Here is a 22601-nt window from a genome sequence, read left to right as displayed (position 1 = left end):
TGTGAAACGAAAATTCCAAATGAGCTTCAATATCAAGTAAGAAACAATTCTATTGGGCTGTAGACATTTTACAAAAAGCACACCAAACCAATGCTAAGTTTGCAGTGCAAACCGTCCAAAAAGCATAGTCCTCAGCACTGCATCTCTTTCCAAGAGTTGCCCCACTGTCACATGTCCTGGCTGCATATGGACCTCGCTGATCAGATAGTGTTCCTTTCGCTTTTTGAAAACAACTGTCCAGTCACTCACTTATCCTGAATTCCTGTGAATAGTGTTGGTGACTATGTTGGCATTTTGTTTAACCCTCTACCTCTTCATTTACCCTTTTGACTTTCCCTTCAGCATTGCAGAGTGCTACTTTTATCTGCAAGCAATCTTCTGAAAGGTAATGACTTGATAGCAGTTGGAAATCAGATCCTAATATAACAAAATGTCATAACCAAATGTGGATACTGGCACTTCATTTTCGATTCCTGTTATAACTATCTTCAGCAAAGCCAACAGCATGACTGTTTTAAAGACACAACATAGCATTTGCCAGGGACTGCCAGTATTTTCCCCAGGTACTCCCACCATTTGTGCCAGCTGTTGCAATCTTATCACCAGGTGATACCATTATGTCAGTGCCTAGCAAATGCCTATCCAATGCCTGCACATAATGGCTTTGGTAATGCTTAAATGAGAAGCTCACTTGCTTAGACAAGATTACAGATGTTTCCCTTGAGTGAATCATTGAAGAGGATTTTCTCTGACAAATGGTTCCTCAAAGCCTCAAAACAGTGCTGGACTGACCTACAGGGCACTCTAGAGATTTCCAGGTGGGCTTCTGCGCCATGGGGCCCTTGTGCAAGAATTTGTTTTAAAGCTTCCAGTATGTTGTGCCTCACTCTCAAATGTTATATGAAAGTTTTGTGCTATGATTTTCTATTTTGTAATCCTTAATAGGACAAATGTGCTTTAAAATGCACTATTTAAACTTACTTGTCTAAATGTTATTGTACAAGAACCCCCAAGCCCTATTTAGAGGGGCTTAGCTTGTTTGTAGGGTGTAATATGGGACCCTTATGAAAAACACGTCCACAGGAACTTTTAATTACCAGCACATCTCTGTTCCAGTGTTTCCTAAAATTCTAAAACTGCTGCACTATTAGAAGTTGGGCAGATAAATTCACATATGTCAGAGAATGGGGGAACAAAAGCTTGAAAATGTGGTTTACTATACAAATGCTGGCATACATTTACTTAAACATCATGGTTTTCTTTGGGCAAAATAAGCATGACAGCCAAAGGGCGTCAACATGGAAATATATTATTGTTGTGACCAGCTGATTGATATTTTTTTGGCACAAGCAGAATGATAAAGGGTGTCAACCCTGGCATACATGGTTGTGACTGCACTCACAATATTCTTGGGGCATAAGTAGCATTAGTGAATTAGGTTGTGATAGCATATGCTAATCTGACTGGCCACATGATATTCTTTGGGCGCACACACAGTAAGATGAGGAGGCAGCACCTGCATGTATCATTAGGACTGGCCACATGATATTCTTTGGGCGCACACACAGTAAGATGAGGAGGCAGCACCTGCATGTATCATTAGGACTGGCCACATGATATTCTTTGGGCGCACACACAGTAAGATGAGGAGGCAGCACCTGCATGTATCATTAGGACTGGCCACATGATATTCTTTGGGCGCACACACAGTAAAATGAGGAGGCAGCACCTGCATGTATCATTAGGACTGGCCTCATGATATTCTTTGGGCGCACACACAGTAAGATGAGGAGGCAGCACCTGCATGTATCATTAGGACTGGCCACATGATATTGTTTGGGCGCACACACAGTAAGATGAGGAGGCAGCACCTGCATGTATCATTAGGACTGGCCTCATGATATTTGTGGGTATAAGCAACATAAGGAGGTAAAACTGGGGTGACTGATATGCTTTCGGCTAAAGCAGAATGACAGAGGAGAGTGAACATTAGCATATATACTTGTGACCGGCCTCATAATATTTTTTGGGTACTACCAGGATGAACATGTGTTTCATAGTGCCAATTATGGCAAATATTGTTGAGACAGTCCTGACATTTGTTGTGCACAAAATGTATGAAAACGTGTCTATATTTTGCCAGAGCCGACATACTGTGACAAAGGCACATGGCTTTGGGGATGCAAAAAACAAGGGGTGTCCTGGGAGTCCCTCTGCCGGACATTAGTCCCGGTTACGAGAGACTTGCCCAGAGTCTTTAGCTCACTATCTTTCACAGAGGAAAAATATATAAACCATATCAGTCTTTGTCCTGCCCAGAAATATCCCAAACATATCAGTCTTTGTCCTGCCCTGGGGCAGTCCAGCACCGAAATGCTAAGCAATTCTCCTCTGAACAAGAGTATAAACAGCAACCCCATACACGTGTTTCGGTCTGGTTGGACCTCATCAGTATGTTGGAGCTTTACCTCTCTAAGAATAGTGAGCAATGGGTCGACATCTGCTGAATTCCCCTATTAACTTAGGGTGAGACCCACAGTTACTTAAAACATGCAAATAACAAGGTGGAGGTCCTAGGAGTCCCTCTGCCAGGCATTAGTCCTGGTTACGAAAGCCTTACCCAGAGACTTTAGCTCAAAAGTCTCTGGGTAAGGCTTTCGTAACCAGGACTAATGCCTGGCAGAGGGACTCCTAGGACCCCCCCCCCCCGCCCCCTTGTTTGTTTGTTTGGGGATGGCAAGCATGAAAATGTGTTGCAAAATGCTCTTGTGCACTGTAGGCAATCTGGATTCTATTGAAATATTTAATATGACCATCCAAAGAACCAATGGTAAATTCTATGGCTTTTCGCAGACTTCAAAAGTAGACCAGTGTCATACAATGCATCATTATATTACATTATTTTGCTAACTTTCTTGGGAGTGAACCCTGAAACATCTGTTTTTGTTCTGGTCAGGAAAAACATTTATGTCCGCTTTAAAACATTCTCTAGTCACCACTAGAAGTATCTAACTGAGGGATGCTTACATAGGAAAGTTGCTTAGTGGTTGCACATCCCGTGCCTGTTCTATTTGTGAGGGGGCTTATTGCAGTGGTTCTCATGCTGTTTTCTGTTTTGTGCGTACAAGACAAGGGAAGTTGTAGTGCTGCCGCTGTTCTTAGAGGGAGAGGCTTGCAAAGTTGCAGCACACACTATACCATCTATGTGAGAAGGAAACGTGCACTTCTGTGTCTCGTCTTGTTTCGGTTTCTTAAGGCCACATGCAATGCCACTCTGGAGTTGAACACATTGATGCCTGAGGGATGTTTCACACTTACCTATTCCCTGCATGTTTTTGTTTGTTAGTGGAAGGCTTACAGTGCACCTACCCATGCTGTACTGTCTGGGGCTGTGGGGTCGGGGTGGTCATGCTTGACTGACGTCTTTGTTTCCATTCTATTTGTTGTGGCAAATTCTGTTTCTGCTGGAGTGAGAGATGTTATGTGGGATTTACTTTTACGGTTATATAAAGTGCACATCTGTAAAAAAGCACAAAAATCACACGATTGTAAATGGTTATTTATAATGCACTTAATATCCAGAGGTTTCTAAGCGCTGATCAGGGGGATCAAACCTGTGTCACTCTGTCATCTTGCTTCCAAGGCGAGTGCGTTGTCCCTGAGCTATCATCCCGAGACAATCCAAATCTTGCAGAGATGGCACTTGTCCGCTAGCTTCCAAGACCACCGTCAGTAGAGGACAAAAAATATGAGCTAGCCTAATAAAGGCATCATCACCACAAGATCCTGTGTTGTTTCTTGCATCTGGTAAAAAGTTACAAGCTTCACGTTATTCCAGCCACTGTGTGAAAAAAAAGTTTTAAATAGTAGGAGTAAAGGGAATGTTGTAGATCATTCAGGCTATGCTAGGGCACTGCATTTACCTTAAGTGGCAGGGCATGCAGCTGTCGGGGTCCTGAGAGGGGTGGCAAAATTACCTTTTGCCTAGAGCAGTAAAGTTCCTTGCACCAGCCCTGGATGGTGCATCTATGGAAACCCCAAGGCAAAAATGCACTCACAATTGAGAAACGGTGGGGTATGCCTTCAAAATTGCAAATTTAACATTGCCGACAAGCTGGGAAAAAGAGCATAATCCGGGAGACTACTTTTTCTGGGACCATCTTCTGCGCAATGCACAACCAGTGGCTATTGCGACGAAGATAGAAAATATGTATTGCACCCTGCAATCACGTTTTATGCCACATGGGTACCTTCAATACCCTAGGGAGAGGCCAAGTGCCATGAGCAATCACTGTGTTAGGGCAGGATCTCTTGAAATGGCAACTTTCTTTTGGTTTAAAACCCATATTTTGTACACTCACCTGGCATTAAAAGCCTACATTTCTGGAATTGACACTTTTGTGTGATTTAACCTGCCGAGTGTGGCATGTTAAGGCATCATTCGAAAATATAGCATTTTACCAGCCGTGCTGCAAGCCCAAAGGAGCATAAGGCTTTTTTCCCTATTTTTATTTTTTTAAGTATATGTCATTCCTCTGGGAGTGAAATCCCTCTTCTTCCTACAAGTGTCTTCTGTTTAACTTCCTGGCTCTCAGTCACCCAGAGTCAGCAGGACGCTTAGTGTCATAGAATAATACAGAGAAAGCTTCCTTCTCTTTTTTGCAAATATATATTGACTCCGTTTTAAATATTTTGTATAATTAATTTGCCTTCAACCCCACGCACCACCACCATTTTCTCTGCAGTTCAGGTGGAAGCCTTGTCATTGAGTTACAGTTGAAATCTGTGAAATTACAGCATTATCAACTATAGCCACCAGCTACGTGATCCAGGACATTTTCTGACCATCACCTAGCTTTTCATTCTTGTTTTGTTACTTTTGTAGCTATTGTTGATCTGGTGCATTTTGATGGTGCAAACAGGTAAGAGAGAAGGGAAGCGGTGTTGGGAACCAGAATATCTGGTGAGCCTAGCAACTAGAATCCTGGGTAATGCCGCATGGCTGCCCAAGGTGAGGCAGGGTAACTTCTGTTACCATCCAACAGGCCAGGGAGAGGGGCAGCCCCCACCCCCAAGCCTGCTCCTCTCCCTCACAGGCACAGAGACACGCAGTCTCTGCCGCACAAAGACTGGGAAGGGTGAGGTGTGAAAAATGCTCTAAGAAAACACAATGGGCCTCATTACACGGTAGGCGGTAGGGGATTACCGGCACCGGTAAGGGCACCGGTGCCGGTAATCCCCTACCGCCCTACTACGAGGTCCTTCAGTGGGTCCTGTCCTTAATCTGTGGTCAGACCACATGTTAAGGAAGAGACCCTCTGAGGGACTTCAGAGCAAATAACGGTACCGCTAATAGCTGTACCGCTATTAGCTCTTTCCCCATTCCCATTCGAGCCCTATGGGGGCTCGAATGGGAATGGTGAATGGTTCCCAGAATGGGGACTTACGCGTCCCGCAAAGGTCGGAATAGACCGGTAAGTCCCTATTCTGGGAACCCAGAGTCCGACGGCGGTAGGGGGTAGCCATGGTACCAATAGCGCCATGGCTACCGCCTACTGTGTAATGAGGCCCAATCTGTTTTTGGACCCTGAACGGGGACCCAAGCAAACAGGAGGTTCGCTGTTCACTCAGCGTCTTCCACTCTTTATCTCTTATAACAAAGTTTTACATACATATAATTTTTAATGCGTGGGCCAACAAGCCAGTTGGTGAATGTAATAGTCGCTTTCGCAAAGACAGCTAGGTAATTAAGCAAAATACAAAGGGGAATAAAGTATTGACATTTCTTTTCTCAAACAGGCAATGGATAATGTCACTCAAACGAAAAACACAGGAGCCCACAACCCCTCCCCCCCCCGCAGAAACCCAAATCACCCCACCTGTTGGCAGCAATTGAGGCAGCTGAACATTATGGTTGGGCCTGGGTCAGGGAAAACATATACGGCCTACCAAGAGAAGGGGTACCCTTACCACCTGGCCAGGAGGGCAACCCACCACCAACAAAGAAAAGAAAGTCGACAGAGGGCATGGGAAAAGGTAACAAAAAAACGGTCAAAATTATGCGAAAACATGAGTGAAATGCAACAATTATTGCTCTAAATTAGGGGTAAACAACAACCCCCACCAGGCGGGATGGGGCCTTCAGGCCCCACCATACCACTACAACCAGACATCATTATAGACCCACGCCACCCACAACAATATCAACAACACCTGCGCCACCATCCCCAGCAACACCCTTGCCCCTCATAACAACAGCACCAACAGCAGCCGCCATAGGTCCACTTGCGCCAACAGCAGCAGCACCAGACCCGACAGGTGCACTAAAAGCATGGGCAACCCCCAGTGTGAACATACCGGGGCAAACAGGGGGAAACAGCAATAGCCCATCAGACATGGTAATGATCAGCAGTGCCCAATTAGATAAAAAGCTGAAATCCGTCCAAACAGAAATCCTGAACAGATACAAAAGATGCCTGGCATGGAACATTGACATTACAATCAAAGAAGTCATATGGGCAAAAGAGTTCATAGAAATCTTTTCTCTTATAGATGCCCAACATAAAGGGAGAGCTGCTTTTAGGGATACAAGAAAGATAGAGGAAAAAGCCATAGCCAGAAACGCCCAGGTAGAACAGAACTGTCATGATGCCTATCTCCAAGGAGCCAGGTCCGACCCAGCAACCCCAGAGGCAGGCATCATTTCCCCCAGGGGAGTACCAGCGGGCCCAAGCTGGGGCCCTTTGGACTCAGTCCTGGTGCCTTAGGCGCCAGGCTCATGTTGGACCTCTGTCCTGGCGCCTTAGGCGCCAGGCTCATAAAGCTCGACATGTGTTCAAGTGTTTTAATGTGCACTTACCTGATGCAGACCATGCTGCCACATCCAGGCCCTCTTGAGGCCTGAATAGGAACTACTTTACCTGTGGGACTACTTTCCACCCGGGTGTGGTCGGGGAAGGATACATTCCTGATCGGAGGAAGGATACACACTTGGAACTTCTTCCAAAGCTATTTAAACCACACCCGATCAGCAACTCACGCTTCGCGTTGTTCTGCTCCTCGCAGCTGGATGCTCACCGTGTCAGCTCCTGCATCTGGACTTCAGCCACGCCTGTCAGCATCCTGGGTCACCTGCAAAGGGAGATAAGAGACCTACCAGCTAATCTGCACCACGGAGACATCACTGACGATCCTGAAAGGGAAGACATCATTTTTAAAAGCATTTTGTTACGATCGCTGCAGCGCTGCATTTCACTCACCTTTCCTGGGTTCCTCCATCTTCAGCAGCGATCATCCGGATACACAGCCACTTCCCAGAGCCTAGAGAAAAAGACAAGAATAAGAGGTGAGAGAAGGAAGGGAATAGGAAAAGCTCAGTTTCCTTCTAAGACTTACCTATTGGGTCATTCCCATTTCATTTCGGGTCTTGCTGCTTCCAAGCAGGACCCCGGCCCCTATGGGGAAAAAGACAAAGACATTAGATGAGCGAATGCAAAAACATTACCTGAGCGCTCATCTAGGACTTACCAGATCTTTACTGGAACTGCACGTTTCACTTCGGGTCGGCGCCATATCTCCGGCATTCCGAACCCCGGCCCCTATGGGGAAAAGACATCAACATCAGCGCTTTGTTGCAAGAAGTCTCCAAAGGAATCTTTATTCATCACCTGAAAAAAGACAATGAACATTATTATTTAAAGCTTGAACTTTTGAACTTGCAACAGAACTTTTACAGCGCCTTACCAGTATAATCAAGCTTACCTGAACTCCCATCCAACCTCAATCCAGTGAAGTAACTGGGTTCAACGCGCCCCTGCGTCAGAAGCAGGATGGAGAGCTCGTCCTTTCAGACCCTAAGGTGAGACTTCACGGGGAATCGTGGAAGGGTATCGTGGAGGGTTGGAAGAGAGTGGAAGGCTTGAGCATAACTCAGTCAGTAGGTAATACTCCCTTTTCACGCACAGGGGAATATTCCTGCGAGCCGGAGAAGCCAGAGTAGAGGGCCCTTCCTGTCCATCTTCAGAGTCCTGCGCTTCACCATTGAAGAAGCATCAGCACTCGAAGCCAGACCTGCGCCTCCGTGGGAATCAGGTGAGCGTTACAGAACGCGAAGCCTACCCACAATTTCCCACCCGGGCGCTATGGAGACTTCCGAGACTGACCAGCTGGCCCAGCTTTCTAAGGAAAGAACTGATGACCTAGCCAAAAGGTTATTACAGGCCCAGGCAGGGCACACTCCTTTAGCTAATTCCGGAAACATTTCCACATCTATGGGTTTGAGTAACCCGGTACAAATTAATCTACCTGGACACATGCCTTTGGCCCCGCCTGAACGTTTTGCGGGGGATCCCAAGAAATATGCTGTCTTTATGAACCAATGTCGTTTACACTTTCTATGCAGACCCGGAGCCTTCCCTAACGACCAGACCAAGGTAGCCTTTATACTATCTTACCTCAGTGGCAGTGCTGCCGATTGGTCTATTCCTTTGGTAAATCAGGATGATCCCATTCTCCAGAATTTTCAGGGCTTCCAGGCCAGCATGGAAAGATTGTTCGCTCGACACTCTCAAGGACAGGCCCTTGATAACGAACTGCTATCCTTACGACAAGGTAATCAGGATCTTCTGTCCTACATAGCCACCTTTAACAGACTGGTTGTGGAAACTGGATGGCCAGAAAGCAAAAGGATCACATTGTTTCATCGAGGCCTGCGCGGAGAGTTTAAGGATGTTCTAGCTCAGATAGTAAACCCACCCCAGGTCTGCACAGACTACATTGACTTGGTGGTTCAACTTGATCACAGACTTCAAAATAGAAAAGCAGATCGGTTCAAGTATGAAAACCGAGCACCGATCAAAACCCAAGCTACCTCCAAGAGTACCGGCGTATCTGAACCTATGCAAATCGGTGGTGTTAAAGGACCTTTAACGCAGAAAGAACGAGAGAGAAGGCGGCAAATGCAACTTTGTCTGTATTGCGGGACTTCCGGCCACTTTCTTCGAAATTGTCCAGTTAAACCACTTAAGAAGGTGGTTGGAGCTACTGATAATGAATTAGAGACACCTGATTCGGGAAACGACCTAGCCCGGCAAGCGTAGGGGTCCGCTTGCCGAGCTTGAAAACTAACTCTTTGATCTCGCATTTCGTCATGCCAATGGTGCTCGTGGACCCAAAACAGCCTCAGCAGTTGCATGCTATAAAAGCATACATCGACAGTGGAGCTATTGGACATTACATAGACCGTGAATTGGCTTCCAGGATTAAGCTTCCTCTCCGCCCGAAAGTAACCCAAGATGTCATTACTACAGTAGATGGAACCGAAATGGCCTCAGGGCCTGTAACGCATTCCACTGTTGAAGTGACACTGGTGGGTCAGGATGGACATCGGGAAGCAATCGTGTTTGATGTGATCAACGCCCCACAATTTCAAGTAATTCTTGGAATTCCTTGGTTAGAAACACATAGTCCCAGAATTGACTGGCGAGCAAAGAAGATAAGTTTTCCTGATTGTGGACCAACTTGTTATCCAAGAAATCCAGCTATGGGTCTAGCCACAGCAACTTCCACCCCTGTACAGCTACCGTCAGAATACCAAGAATTCCAAGAGGTTTTTCATAAAGAACAGGCTAACACGTTACCTCCCCATCGGTCTTATGATTGCCAGATCGATCTGGTACCCAATGCTCAACTACCTTGTAGTAGGATTTATGCTCTTACGGAACCTGAGAACCTGCATTTGCGTCAATATTTAGATCAGTACCTAGCCAATGGTTTTATTCGCCCGTCCAAGTCTCCTGTCTCTTCAGCTCTGTTCTTCGTGCCAAAAAAAGAAGGCGACCTTAGAACGTGTATAGACTATCGTGCCCTAAATCAAATAACGATTAAGAATCGTTATCCTCTGCCCTTGATCCCTGAGCTTATCGACCAAAGACGCTTGTGTGTACACCAAGTTAGATCTCCGAGGAGCTTATCACCTGATGCGCATAAAAGAAGGCGACGAATGGAAGACTGCATTCCGCACCAAATTTGGGCTCTTCGAATATCAGGTGATGCCGTTCGGTTTGTGCAATGCACCTGCTGCCTTTCAGTACTTTATGAATGATGTTCTTCGGGAACTTATCAATGTCTGCGTCATTGTTTACATTGACGACATCCTGGTGTACTCTTCTTCAGAATCTGATCACAGAAAACATGTTAGGGCAGTTCTTGAGAAACTGCGCCAGCACAGACTATTTGCAAAACTCGAAAAATGCGTTTTTCATACCACAGAAGTTGAGTTTCTCGGATTCATCCTGACACCTCAAGGAGTCCGAATGGACTCGCGAAAGGTGGACACCATCCTCAAATGGCCATCTCCAAGCTCGGTGAAGGGAGTTCAGAGCATGCTCGGCTTTGCCAATTTCTATCGAAGATTCATCCCGGAATTTTCCTGAACAGTCCAACCCATCACCGCTCTCCTAAAGAAAAACAAACGCTTCGAATGGACTCTTGAGGTCGAACAAGCCTTCCAGGACCTGAAAACCAAATTCACCTCTGCACCTGTATTGAAGCAACCGCACCCAGATCTCCCGTACATAGTGGAAACCGATGCTTCCAGTTCGGCCATGGGAGCTGTCCTATCGCAAAGAGACCCAAAAACTAACCAACTACACCCAGTGGCCTTTTGGTCCAGAAAATTTTATCCTCCTGAAATCAACTACGCAATTACCGATAAAGAGTTACTGGCCATCAAATCTGCTTTCAAGGCTTGGCGTCACTACCTTCTCGGGGCAAGACGCACCATGGCACACCCTGTCAATGGACTTTATAACGGATCTGCCTCCTTGTGCTGGTTACAACACAATCCTTGTAATTGTGGACCTATTCTCCAAAATGGCCCACTTTATCCCTTTAAAGGGTTTGCCTTCAGCTTCCACCTTGGCCAAGGAATTCCTGGAGAATATAGTTCGCATACATGGTTTCCCTTCCATTTTAGTCTCGGATCGTGGAAGTCAATTTATCTCACATTTTTGGAAGAAGTGTTGCCAACTAGCACAAATAGATGTGCGGTTATCCACCAGCCACCACCCCCAGACCGACGGACAAACCGAGAGAACCAATCAGACTCTCGAGCAATATCTTCGGTGCATGTTACACCAATCCGAGTTAAATTGGAAAGACATCCTTTGGATCGCAGAATATGCATACAACAATTCAGTGCATTCTGGAACCGGACAAACACCCTTTTATACTTTGTATGGTCACCATCCTCGGACCTCTGATCTAGATCCACCTCTGACCCTGGAAATGCCCGCAGTAAATCATCTGCATTCCACAATAACCCGAGCCTTCAAAGAAGCTGCAACTCATTTACAGAAAGCCAAGAAAAAGTATAAAGAAAACGCTGATTTGCACCGAAGTAAAACTCCACCTTACCAAATAGGAGACCAGGAATGGCTAGCAACTAAACATTTACCCCTCAAGGGCCCGCGAACCTTCAATCCCAGATTCATAGGACCTTATCCCATCAAAGTTATAATCAACTCAGTGGCCTTTAAACTGGATCTACCGTCCAACATGCGTATTCATCCAGTTTTTCATGCATCACTTTTGAAGCCAGTACAACCAGGAACCCGATTGTCCAAGCCTCCAGATCCAGTTCAAATTGAAGGGGAATTAGAATTCGAAGTTAAAGACATTTTAGACTCCAAGGTGGTAAAGTCGAAACTCTTCTATCTTGTTGACTGGAAGGGATATGGACCTCAGGAGAGATCGTGGGAGCCTAGTAACCATGTCCACGCACCCCGATTAGTACAAAGGTTTCACCGGAGATTTCCGAACAAGCCCAAACCCCCGGAGGGAAGAACCTTGGGAGGGGCCTTGAGGGGGGGGTACTGTCATGATGCCTACCTCCAAGGAGCCAGGTCCGACCCAGCAACCCCAGAGGCAGGCATCATTTCCCCCAGGGGAGTGCCAGCGGGCCCAAGCTGGGGCCCTTTGGACTCAGTCCTGGCGCCTTAGGCGCCAGGCTCATGTTGGACCTCTGTCCTGGCGCCTTAGGCGCCAGGCTCATAAAGCTCGACATGTGTTCAAGTGTTTTAATGTGCACTTACCTGATGCAGACCATGCTGCCACATCCAGGCCCTCTTGAGGCCTGAATAGGAACTACTTTACCTGTGGGACTACTTTCCACCCGGGTGTGGTCGGGGAAGGATACATACCTGATTGGAGGAAGGATACCCACTTGGAACTTCTTCCAAAGCTATTTAAACCACACCCGATCAGCAACTCACGCTTCGCGTTGTTCTGCTCCTCACAGCTGGACGCTCACTGTGTCAGCTCCTGCATCTGGACTTCAGCCACGCCTGTCAGCATCCTGGGTCACCTGCAAAGGGAGACAAGAGACCTACCAGCTAATCTGCACCACGGAGACATCACCGACGATCCTGAAAGGGAAGACATCATTTTTAAAAGCATTTCGTTACGATCGCTGCAGCGCTGCATTTCACTCACCTTTCCTGGGTTCCTCCATCTTCAGCAGCGATCATCCGGATACACAGCCACTTCCCAGAGCCTAGAGAAAAAGACAGGAATAAGAGGTGAGAGAAGGAAGGGAATAGGAAAAGCTCAGTTTCCTTCTAAGACTTACCTGTTGGGTCATTCCCATTTCGTTTCGGGTCTTGGTGCTTCCAAGCAGGACCCCGGCCCCTATGGGGAAAAAAGACAAAGGGCCTCATTAGGACCCTGGCGGTAAGGGGTTTACGCTAGCGTTAGCTGCGCCGACCCCTTACCGCCAATTCCGAGTTCCCAGAGCGCCATGGTCATTTTTCCGCCCGCTTTTTGCGGGCGTAAAAATCCATGGCGCTATGGGACCTTGGTGTTAATTACGCCACCGTAATTTACGGTGGCGTAATTAACTCCTTCCCCACTCCCATTATACCCTATGGGGCCGAAATGGGAATGGGGAAGGGTAAATGGGTCAATAGGGACTTACCGCCCCGCCGACCTCGGAATGGGGCGGTAAGTCCACCATCCGCCATGGCGTAAACGGACTTTACGCCATGGCGGAAAAGTCCTTCGATGGCGGAAAAAATCCGCCAGGGTCCTAATGAGGGCCAAAGACATTAGATGAGCGAATGCAAAAACATTACCTGAGGGCTCATCTAGGATTTACCAGATCTTTACTGGAACTGCACGTTTCACTTCGGGTCGGCGCCATATCTCCGCCATTCCGAACCCCGGCCCCTATGGGGAAAAGACATCAACATCAGCGCTTTGCTGCAAGAAGTCTCCAAAGGAATCTTCATTCATCACCTGAAAAAAGACAATGAACATTATTATTTAAAGCTTGAACTTTTGAACTTGCAACAGAACTTTTACAGCGCCTTACCAGTATAATCAAGCTTACCTGAACTCCCATCCAACCTCAATCCAGTGAAGTAACTGGGTTCAACGCGCCCCTGCGTCAGAAGCAGGATGGAGAGCTCGTCCTTTCAGACCCTAAGGTGAGACTTCACGGGGAATCGTGGAAGGGTATCGTGGAGGGTTGGAAGAGAGTGGGAGGCTTGAGCATAACTCAGTCAGTAGGTAATACTCCCTTTTCGTGCACAGGGGAATACTCCTGCGAGCCGGAGAAGCCAGAGTAGAGGGCCCTTCCTGTCCATCTTCAGAGTCCTGCGCTTCACCATTGAAGAAGCATCAGCACTCGAAGCCAGACCTGCGCCTCCGTGGGAATCAGGTGAGCGTTACAAGAACTGGGACAACTGGTTACAATCCTTCATCATCCTGGCAACTATCTATGAAGAATAATTCCCTGAGGATGGTAAAAAACTATGGGAATACATGGACGAGATCAGAGAAGTAAAAATAGCTCAAAGGGGAAAAACCTGGCTAGCATATGATATTAGATTTAGGCGGAGTATGTCAGAGAGGCCAGCCATAGAATGGGACGAGGTACAAAATGATTTATATATGCTAAATGCCAAACCTCCATCAAAGGAGGAGGCCACCCATGCAATACCCAAAAACAACAGAAATTCACAGGGACGCAGCCTTTCAGAAAATGAAAAACACAAGAAAGGGGAGCACCCCTTTGGGAAGAACCAGCCATGGGCGGCTAAATCTAATGCCCACAGACAGAACAAAAATTACGCCCTGAAAGCCAATATCCCATGTAGGAATTTTGGAAAAAATCTGTGCACCTGGGGGAAGGAATGCTGGTACAAACACACCTGCTCAAACTGCAATGGCGATCATGCAGCAAGCAATTGCACCAGACTTCAAGCCATAAATGGAAAAGTCTAGCATCAACACCGCCCCGCCAACCCCTCTTCTAGAAACAGGCAGAACTCCCATCAATCCAAACAATTTTAGAGATGCATTGATGAACTATCCAGACAAAGAAACCAGCAAGGCAATCCTGCAAGGTTTCAGCAAGGGTTTCATCATTCCTTTGAAAGGGACAGGGGCACACAAAATCCCAAAAAACCTGAAGACAGCCATAGACAACCCAGAAATAGTAGAGAGCAAAATTGAGAAGGAACTACTGCTAGGCAGGATCGCAGGCCCCTGGGACTCCATGCCTTTCACGGAATACATAGTTTCACCTCTAGGACTGGTCCCCAAAAAAGAACCTGGGAAAATGAGGCTAATCCATCATCTGTCCTACCCAAAAGGCCAATCACTGAATGACGGCACCACCCACACGGAAGCGGCGATATCCTACACACACTTCCAAGAGGCAGTAAGACTCATGCAAGAATGTGGTAGGAACACCCTGATGGCTAAATTAGACATTGAATCTGCCTTCAGACTACTGCCAGTCCACCCAGACTCTCAGCAATGGCTAGGGTTTACTTTCAAAAACAAATTTTACATCGACCGATGCCTCCCCATGGGATGCGCAGTATCCTGCGCCCTATTTGAGCAGTTCAGCTCTTTTTTCCAATGGGCATTCCAAAAACAGAGACCCGGGCAAAAGTATTTCACTACCTCGATGATTTCATGGTAATGGGACCAGCAAATTCTGAAGTATGCAGCAGAGCCCTGGCCGAGTTAGAAAAGATGGCCGCACAGTGGCACCTCCCCCTGGCAGCACAGAAGACGACCAAACCAGCCACCAGCATAATCTTTCTAGGTATTGAGATTTGGCAGGAGGCCTTTGCAGAATCCCAAAAACTAAGAGAGCAGAACTCCTGGAAAAAATACAAAGCCTAACAACAAAAGACAAAGGCACAGTAAAGGAAATCCAGTCACTGGCGGGAAGTCTCAATTTTGCAGCCAGAATCATCCCCCAGGGGAAAATATTCTCCAGAACTCTAGAACTAAAAATCAAATCATACACCAAACCCCACTTACACATCCGGCTAGGCAAAGAGGTTAAAGAAAGATCTGGAAATTTTGGGGAATTTCCTCCAAAACTTCAATGGGACCTCACTTTGGCACACGCCATTGAATACATGGACAAAAAAGGTCCTTTTCACTGATGCAGCCAGAAGCAGGGCATTTGGAGCCATACCTGATTCAGAATGGGTGGCAGGACACTGGCCCAAACCATAGCAAACTGCAGAGTGGACAAACAACATCACCCTCCTAGAAATATTTCCCATTTGACTAACCTTACACATCTGGGGAAGACAGCTAGCTAACACGGAACTCTTGGTCTGGTGTGATAACATGGCGGTGGTAGGCTCCATAAACAGAAGATCTACCAAATGCCATTTAGTGCTGAAAGTCCTACGAGCCATTACAGCAGTCACACTACAAGAAAACATTATAGTCAAAGCAAAACACATCGCTGGAGCAGACAATAATATTGCAGATGCTTTATCTCACTTTCAGTGGCCAAGATTCCGGGAGCTAGCGCCACACACCCGAGAACAGATGACAGCAATACCAGCAGAATGCTGGTCAATAATGGGAAACTAAGAAAAATGGCATCAACACCAGCGCCACAGAGCCCAGGCCGGGATGCCCAACAAGAAACAGGCATCTCAAAAACGGGTGCCAGCAACACGCCCAGAAAGAACACGAACCCTGGCACGAGGTTTCTAACAGAGATGGCAGAGAAAGCACTGGCAAGCACTACCGCAGCTCAGTACAGTAAGTGCTTAAAAACAGTATTCAAAGCTACAGGTGTAAACCATGTAGAATTAATAAGGATTAAAGACATAGAAATATTTTTTAAATGGGCGCATGGACAGGGTTTTAAGAAAGATTGGGCAAAAAGACACCTGGTAGCAATTTCATATTTTTCAAAAATACGGGGAGACTCAGACCCCACCCAGAACGCACTGATCTCCTTTGCCATGAAAGGCTGTGTGATGTCGTCACATTCCTCTTTGTCACGTGTGCGGGAACACGGGGCAGCGGGAAGGGGAGGGACGGGATATGACGGGGTAGGACACTTCGGAAGATCGTGTGAAACAATAAAGACGTGTTATACGAAGACTCCGCGTCTGCGTGTTATTTCTTTGTGTAACGCTTTACACAACTCGACACTGGCGACGAAGGACTCACGCGGCGATCACACGAGAGCATACGGCGGGTGTGAGAAGATACGCTCCCCGTCAGCTGAAACTTCCTGGAAGTCCGAGCGAGGTCTCGTGAGCACCTTTGAAAGGCGACAGTTTGGTCAGCGGGTGGAGCGGGTCGGCTCCCCGCGAATCGTCGCACGCAGTGCGCGAGTGGAGCACGCCGGCTCCTCGCGACGACCCTTTTCAAGAAAAAGGATTTAGCGTGCGAGTGGAGCGTAGTTTGGCTCCTCGCACTAAGCGTGTGAGTGGAGCGCGTTTGGCTCCTCACAGCGCTTCCCGCCACAAGGAAGGCGGCAACGTCAGTGGGTGAAGCAAGTCGGCTTCCCGTGACGGCCCTTCAAGAGAGAGGTTGGTTCTGCGAGTGGAGCGCGACTGGGCTCCTCGCAGTGAAGTGTGTGAGTGGAGCGCGTCGGCTCCTCACAGCGCTTCCCGCCAAAAGGAAAAGGCGGCATCAGTCAGTGGGTGGAGCGTGTCGGCTCCCCGCGATTACACGGGTGAAGTGTGTGAGTGGAGCGCGTCGGCTCCTCACAGCATTTTGCGCCAAAAGAAAGTGGCACCAGTGGGTGGAGCGTGTCGGCTCCCCACAACATATAAGGTACATTAACTACATATCTGTCGTATAACAGAGACATTATATCACATTCAAATCAAGACACGTGTCTAGTGTCATCCCAGCTTCCACACCAAACCAGTGCACAGCTGTACATCACCTGTCATGCTTGATGATTCATCTGAGGAATCACTAACTGTACAAATAACCCCTGCCAGATCAACTCACACAAGCATGACGGACGGCCTAATATCTCAGCTACCCCCCAACTTTGATCTGAGCGACTCCAGCACACTGGGACCAAGGTGGAAGAAGTGGGTGAGGGATTTTGAAGTCTGTCTCAAAGCAGTAGGGCCTTTGGAGGATGAAAGGAAACACAGTTTGCTCACCCATGCCATAGGATCAAATGTTAGGGATATTTTGGATGAAATTCCTGAAGATGACATAGACACCTACACCAAACTGAAAACAACCCTAACCAACTATTTCACGCCACACACAAATGTGGACTACGAGCGTCACATTTTTCACACCACTAAACAACTAAAAGGTGAAACAATGGATGCATTTGTAATGAGATTAAGAATAAAGATGAAGCATTGCGATTTTAACAACTATTCGAATGAAGAAGCCCTTCGCTCACAGATTATTGTGGGCTGTGAAAGCAGTGATTTCAGGAAAAGACTTCTACAAAAGGCTCGAAATCTGGAAGAGATTCTACGCCTAGCTCGTTCCGAGGCGGCACTAACAGCGCAGGTAGAGGGTCTTGATGACATCACCATCATCCACGGGAAACATGAAAATTTACACAAACTTCAGACTAACACCAAAGGAAACACAGACCCATTCTGTTATCGGTGTGGACATGAATATCCTCATGAAGGCATCTGCCCTGCCATGGGTCAAATCTGTTCTGCCTGTGGAGGGGAAAATCACTACAAAGCTGTATGCTTCATCTATCGCAGCAAGACCAGAGGGAGTGGACGGAACAGACGCTCCTCACCAGAAAAAGAATTTAGGCGTATGAGTCCCAGTCGTGAGTCACGCTACCAGAATGACACATCACGCCGCCGACAACGAGAGGAACTGTCAGAGAGAAGACAATCCAGACCCACACATGAGTGGCGCGACAACAAACCTTCATCCTCCGGGCGGAGAAGACACCCTCGACGATATGTCAGGTGTCTGGCGGAACAATCACATTCTGACAGCATCTCCAGCACCTCCTCAGAGGACAAACCCAAGCAGGAATCAAATCCACGCAAAGGAGAACCAAAGATAAAAGGTTACCTATATGCACTGGGAAACCCTACAGCAAAAGAGAATAGCCCTACACTCATCATCAATGTCAACCAAGTGGCGGCTGAGTTTCTGGTCGACACGGGAGCCACTGTAAATGTAGTGAGTGAGGAAGTGTACAACAACATGCCAAATGCACCCCGACTACAACCAGCGAGAGCACTCATCTTTCCATATGGCTCCAAGACGCCACTACCCTGTAAAGGCTTCTTCACGGCATCATGTCGATACAAAGATCACGTAAAGGAAATACCCATGCATGTCCTTGAAGCAGCCACAGATAGTGGATGCATTCTAAGCTACAAGTCCGCAGTCGACATGGGCCTAATTCATGTTTTGTACAGACTCATGATGCATAAGCACCTAGATCCCACTGCCAACATTGACAAAATTTTCCCCGCGCTATTCAGAGGACTTGGGAAATTGAAGGACAGACAAATTGAACTACACATAGACAGCAACATCCCTCCGGTAGCCCAACACTACCGTGGTATTCCCATCAATATACAGAAGCAAGTAGAAAACGAATTATTAAAACTTTTGGAAGCGGACATAATCGAACCGGCTGAAGGCCCCACTCCATGGGTATCCCCCATTGTACCAGTCCCGAAAAAAGACTCTGCTGACATTCGCATTTGCGTGGACATGAGAAGGCCCAATGAAGCAATATTGAGAGAACGTCATCAGTCTCCCAGAATAACCGACATGGTGCATTTACTCAACGGAGCCACAATATTTTCAAAATTGGACCTCAATAAAGGGTACCATCAGTTGGAACTGCACAAAAGATCCAGGTACATCACCACTTTTGCTACTCACTTAGGCCTCTACAGGTACAAGCGGCTCAGTTTTGGAGTTTCTTCAGCAGCCGAAATATTTCAGTCGGAAATTCACAATATAATAAAGCACGTACCAAATTGTCTGAACTACAGTGATGACATCCTAGTGTTTGGACAGACCCAAGAACAGCACGACGACACCCTCATGCGCGTATGCATGGCACTGGAAGAAGCACACCTCACCCTGAATAAGGACAAATGTGAATTTCGAAAACCAACCCTACGGTTTTTTGGTCACATCTTCTCCAAAAATGGGATGACTCCCGATCCCGAGAAAGTCAACGCACTCACACACACAACACCACCGACCTCCGTCACTGACCTGCGATCATTTCTTGGACTGGCAAGCTATTGCACGCGATACATTAAGGATTTTGCATCCGTCAGTGCACCTTTGAGAGCCCTCACCAAACTGAACGTCGATTTCCAATGGACGGACGAATGCCAACAAGCGTTCCAAATCATCAAGGATCGCATCGCTGATGCCAAGAACATGGCATATTTTGACCCACAGAAACACACGGAATTGATAGTGGATGCCAGTCCAGTAGGCCTGGGAGCCATTCTAACTCAACTAGATCACAAGGATGACCGAACCATACACATAGTGTCATATGCCAGTCGCAGCCTTTCAAAGACTGAACAAGCATATTCTCAAGCGGAGAAGGAAGGTTTGGCGGTCGTGTGGGCATGCGAACACTTTCATCTATTCCTATATGGTAAACCGTTCACCATAGTCACCGACCACCAGGCACTACTATTCATCTATGGCAATGCTCAAGCCAAGATGCCTCCCAGAATAGCTCGATGGGCTTTAAGGCTACAGGACTATCAATTTGACATTATCCATCGACCCGGAAAAGAACAGAATCCTGCAGACTTTCTCTCCCATCATCCGAATCAAGACTGCCACCCCGATCCATCCATTGCAGATCAATACATTATGTATGTGGTCCAAGAATGCACACCACAAGGACTGGACATGGAACAAATAGCCAGAGAGACCAATCTGGACCCTGCCATACAGGTCATTATGAGATGTCTTGAAACAGGACATTGGAAACAAGCAAAACGACTCAAAGAAAGTGCCGAAGAAGAAACCAAGCAAGACATCACCTGTTTACTCACGGTAAAGGAAGAACTTGCAGAAACTGAAGGACTCTTACTAAAAGGGACAAAACTGGTCATTCCTCGCTCATTAAGGAAAAGAGTCCTTGATCTTGCACATGAAGGACATCGAGGAATAATGTCCACAAAAAGAATGTTAAGACAAAGGGTATGGTTTCCTCAGATGGATACTCAAGTGGAGGAACTACTGAAAACATGTCCCACGTGTGTAGTCCTTAATCCCCAAACCAGACCAGAACCCCTCAAAATGACTGATTTGCCCAACGGAACCTGGGAAGAAATTGCCGTAGATCATTATGGTCCTCTGGAAGGGGGTGAATATGTCCTGGTGGTCATAGACGAATACTCGAGATTCCCAGATGCACAAATTGTGTCATCAACAGCAGCGCATCACACTATCCCCGCATTGGACAGGATGTTTGCCACATATGGCATTCCGAAGGTAGTAAAATCGGACAATGGACCACCATTCACCGGACAAGATTTTAAAACGTTTGCCGAATACATGGGTTTCCACCACAGGAAAGTAACACCGCTATGGCCTCAAGCGAACGGCACCGTTGAACGGTTCATGGGAAGCATTAAAAGAACCACGCAAATAGCTCGTCTGACTGGAGAGCCGCTGGAAAAATTATTGTGCAAATTAATGAGAGACTATCGAAACACCCCACACAGTACCACTGGCAAGTCACCATCAGAAGTCATGTTCGGCAGGAACGTGCGAACCAGACTACCGCACATAGAACTAGAGGAAGAACGGTACCAAGGAGACACTGAAATGAGACTACATGATGCGGCCCAGAAGATGAACATGAAAACTAGGGCAGACAAGAGAAGGAGGGCTGAGGATAATAATTTAGAGCCAGGAGACATCGTCGTAGTGCGACAGCCCCAACACCGCAAAAACATGGCGTCGTTCAATGCAGAGCCTCTCACCATCACACAGAGGAAAGGCTCTCTCATCACAGCTGAAGGAGCTGAGCACACAATAACGAGAAACAGCTCTCATTTCAAGAAGATGCCCGGGATCATACCACTGATAGAACCGTGCATACAAATGGACACTCTAACGCGAGACGCACCCTATGAAGGAGACCAAGAAAATTCCGACACTGATGAACTCCACTGGACGCCTCAGGAGTCGCGTGAACGAAGTAACTGGAGGCCTCAGAGATCTCGACGTCGACCACCGCGTCTCATTGAAGAGATGCCCTGATAGTGAACTCAATGTTTAGTATCGGGGGGGTGTGATGTCGTCACATTCCTCTTTGTCACGTGTGCGGGAACACGGGGCAGCGGGAAGGGGAGGGACGGGATATGACGGGGTAGGACACTTCGGAAGATCGTGTGAAACAATAAAGACGTGTTATACGAAGACTCCGCGTCTGCGTGTTATTTCTTTGTGTAACGCTTTACACAACTCGACAGGCTGGGGCAGAAAAGAGGGACCCCAAGTAGACACCCGCCGCCCCTTAGATTTCAACAAACTAGTAAAAATAGCTGATCAACTGGAGGCCATATGCTGGCACCCATACGAGACCCTGCTATTTAAAACAGCATTTTTTCTGGCATACTTCGGGGCTTTCCGAGTAGGGGAACTCATCGCCTCCAGCACCAAAGCCAACAACGGGTTAGGCATTATGGAGGCCAGGTTCAGACAAGACAGCATCAGCATAGACATCCAACAGTCCAAAACGGGGGCCAAAAGAACCATCAACATTTGCTGCATTGATGATGCGGCAAACTGCCCGGTGTGCATCACCAACCTTTACTACGCACAAAGGCCCAGAGTGTGGGGGAGGTTTTGATCCACAAGGATGCCTCGGCACTAAGCCGCTACCAATTTAAAGGGTGCTGATGAAGGCAATCAGCAAAGCAGGATGAGACCAAGGGAGTTTGGCACCCACTCCTTTAGAATCGGGGCCGCCACCTCAGCATGGCAAGGAGGCTTAGCACCACAACAGCTAAAAAACATAGGGGGATGGAAGTCAGACTGCTACAAAAGATACATCAGACCACAACTAATGTAGCACCTCCCCCTCTTTTTTTCTCCCCCCCCTCTCTCCAGAAACAACAGACAGGGAGAAGACCCCACTCCGATCAGCATGGATAGTCGGTCACTCATTCGTCTTCAGGACAGGCCGATGGGCAGAAGAAACCAAAGAGGGCCCACCCTTTAGGAACACCATCGACTCCTGGTGGGGATACAGAGGCCTCTTCTGGGCCGACATCCACGATACACTAGCAGAGCTGGTCGCATACAGAGACCCG

The sequence above is a fragment of the Ambystoma mexicanum genome, chromosome 7q, assembly GCF_040938575.1.
Source record: "Ambystoma mexicanum isolate Mex_15411 chromosome 7q, UKY_AmexF1_1, whole genome shotgun sequence".
Classification (NCBI taxonomy): Eukaryota; Metazoa; Chordata; class Amphibia; order Caudata; family Ambystomatidae; genus Ambystoma; species Ambystoma mexicanum.
Note: the sequence above shows the minus strand (reverse complement) of the source record.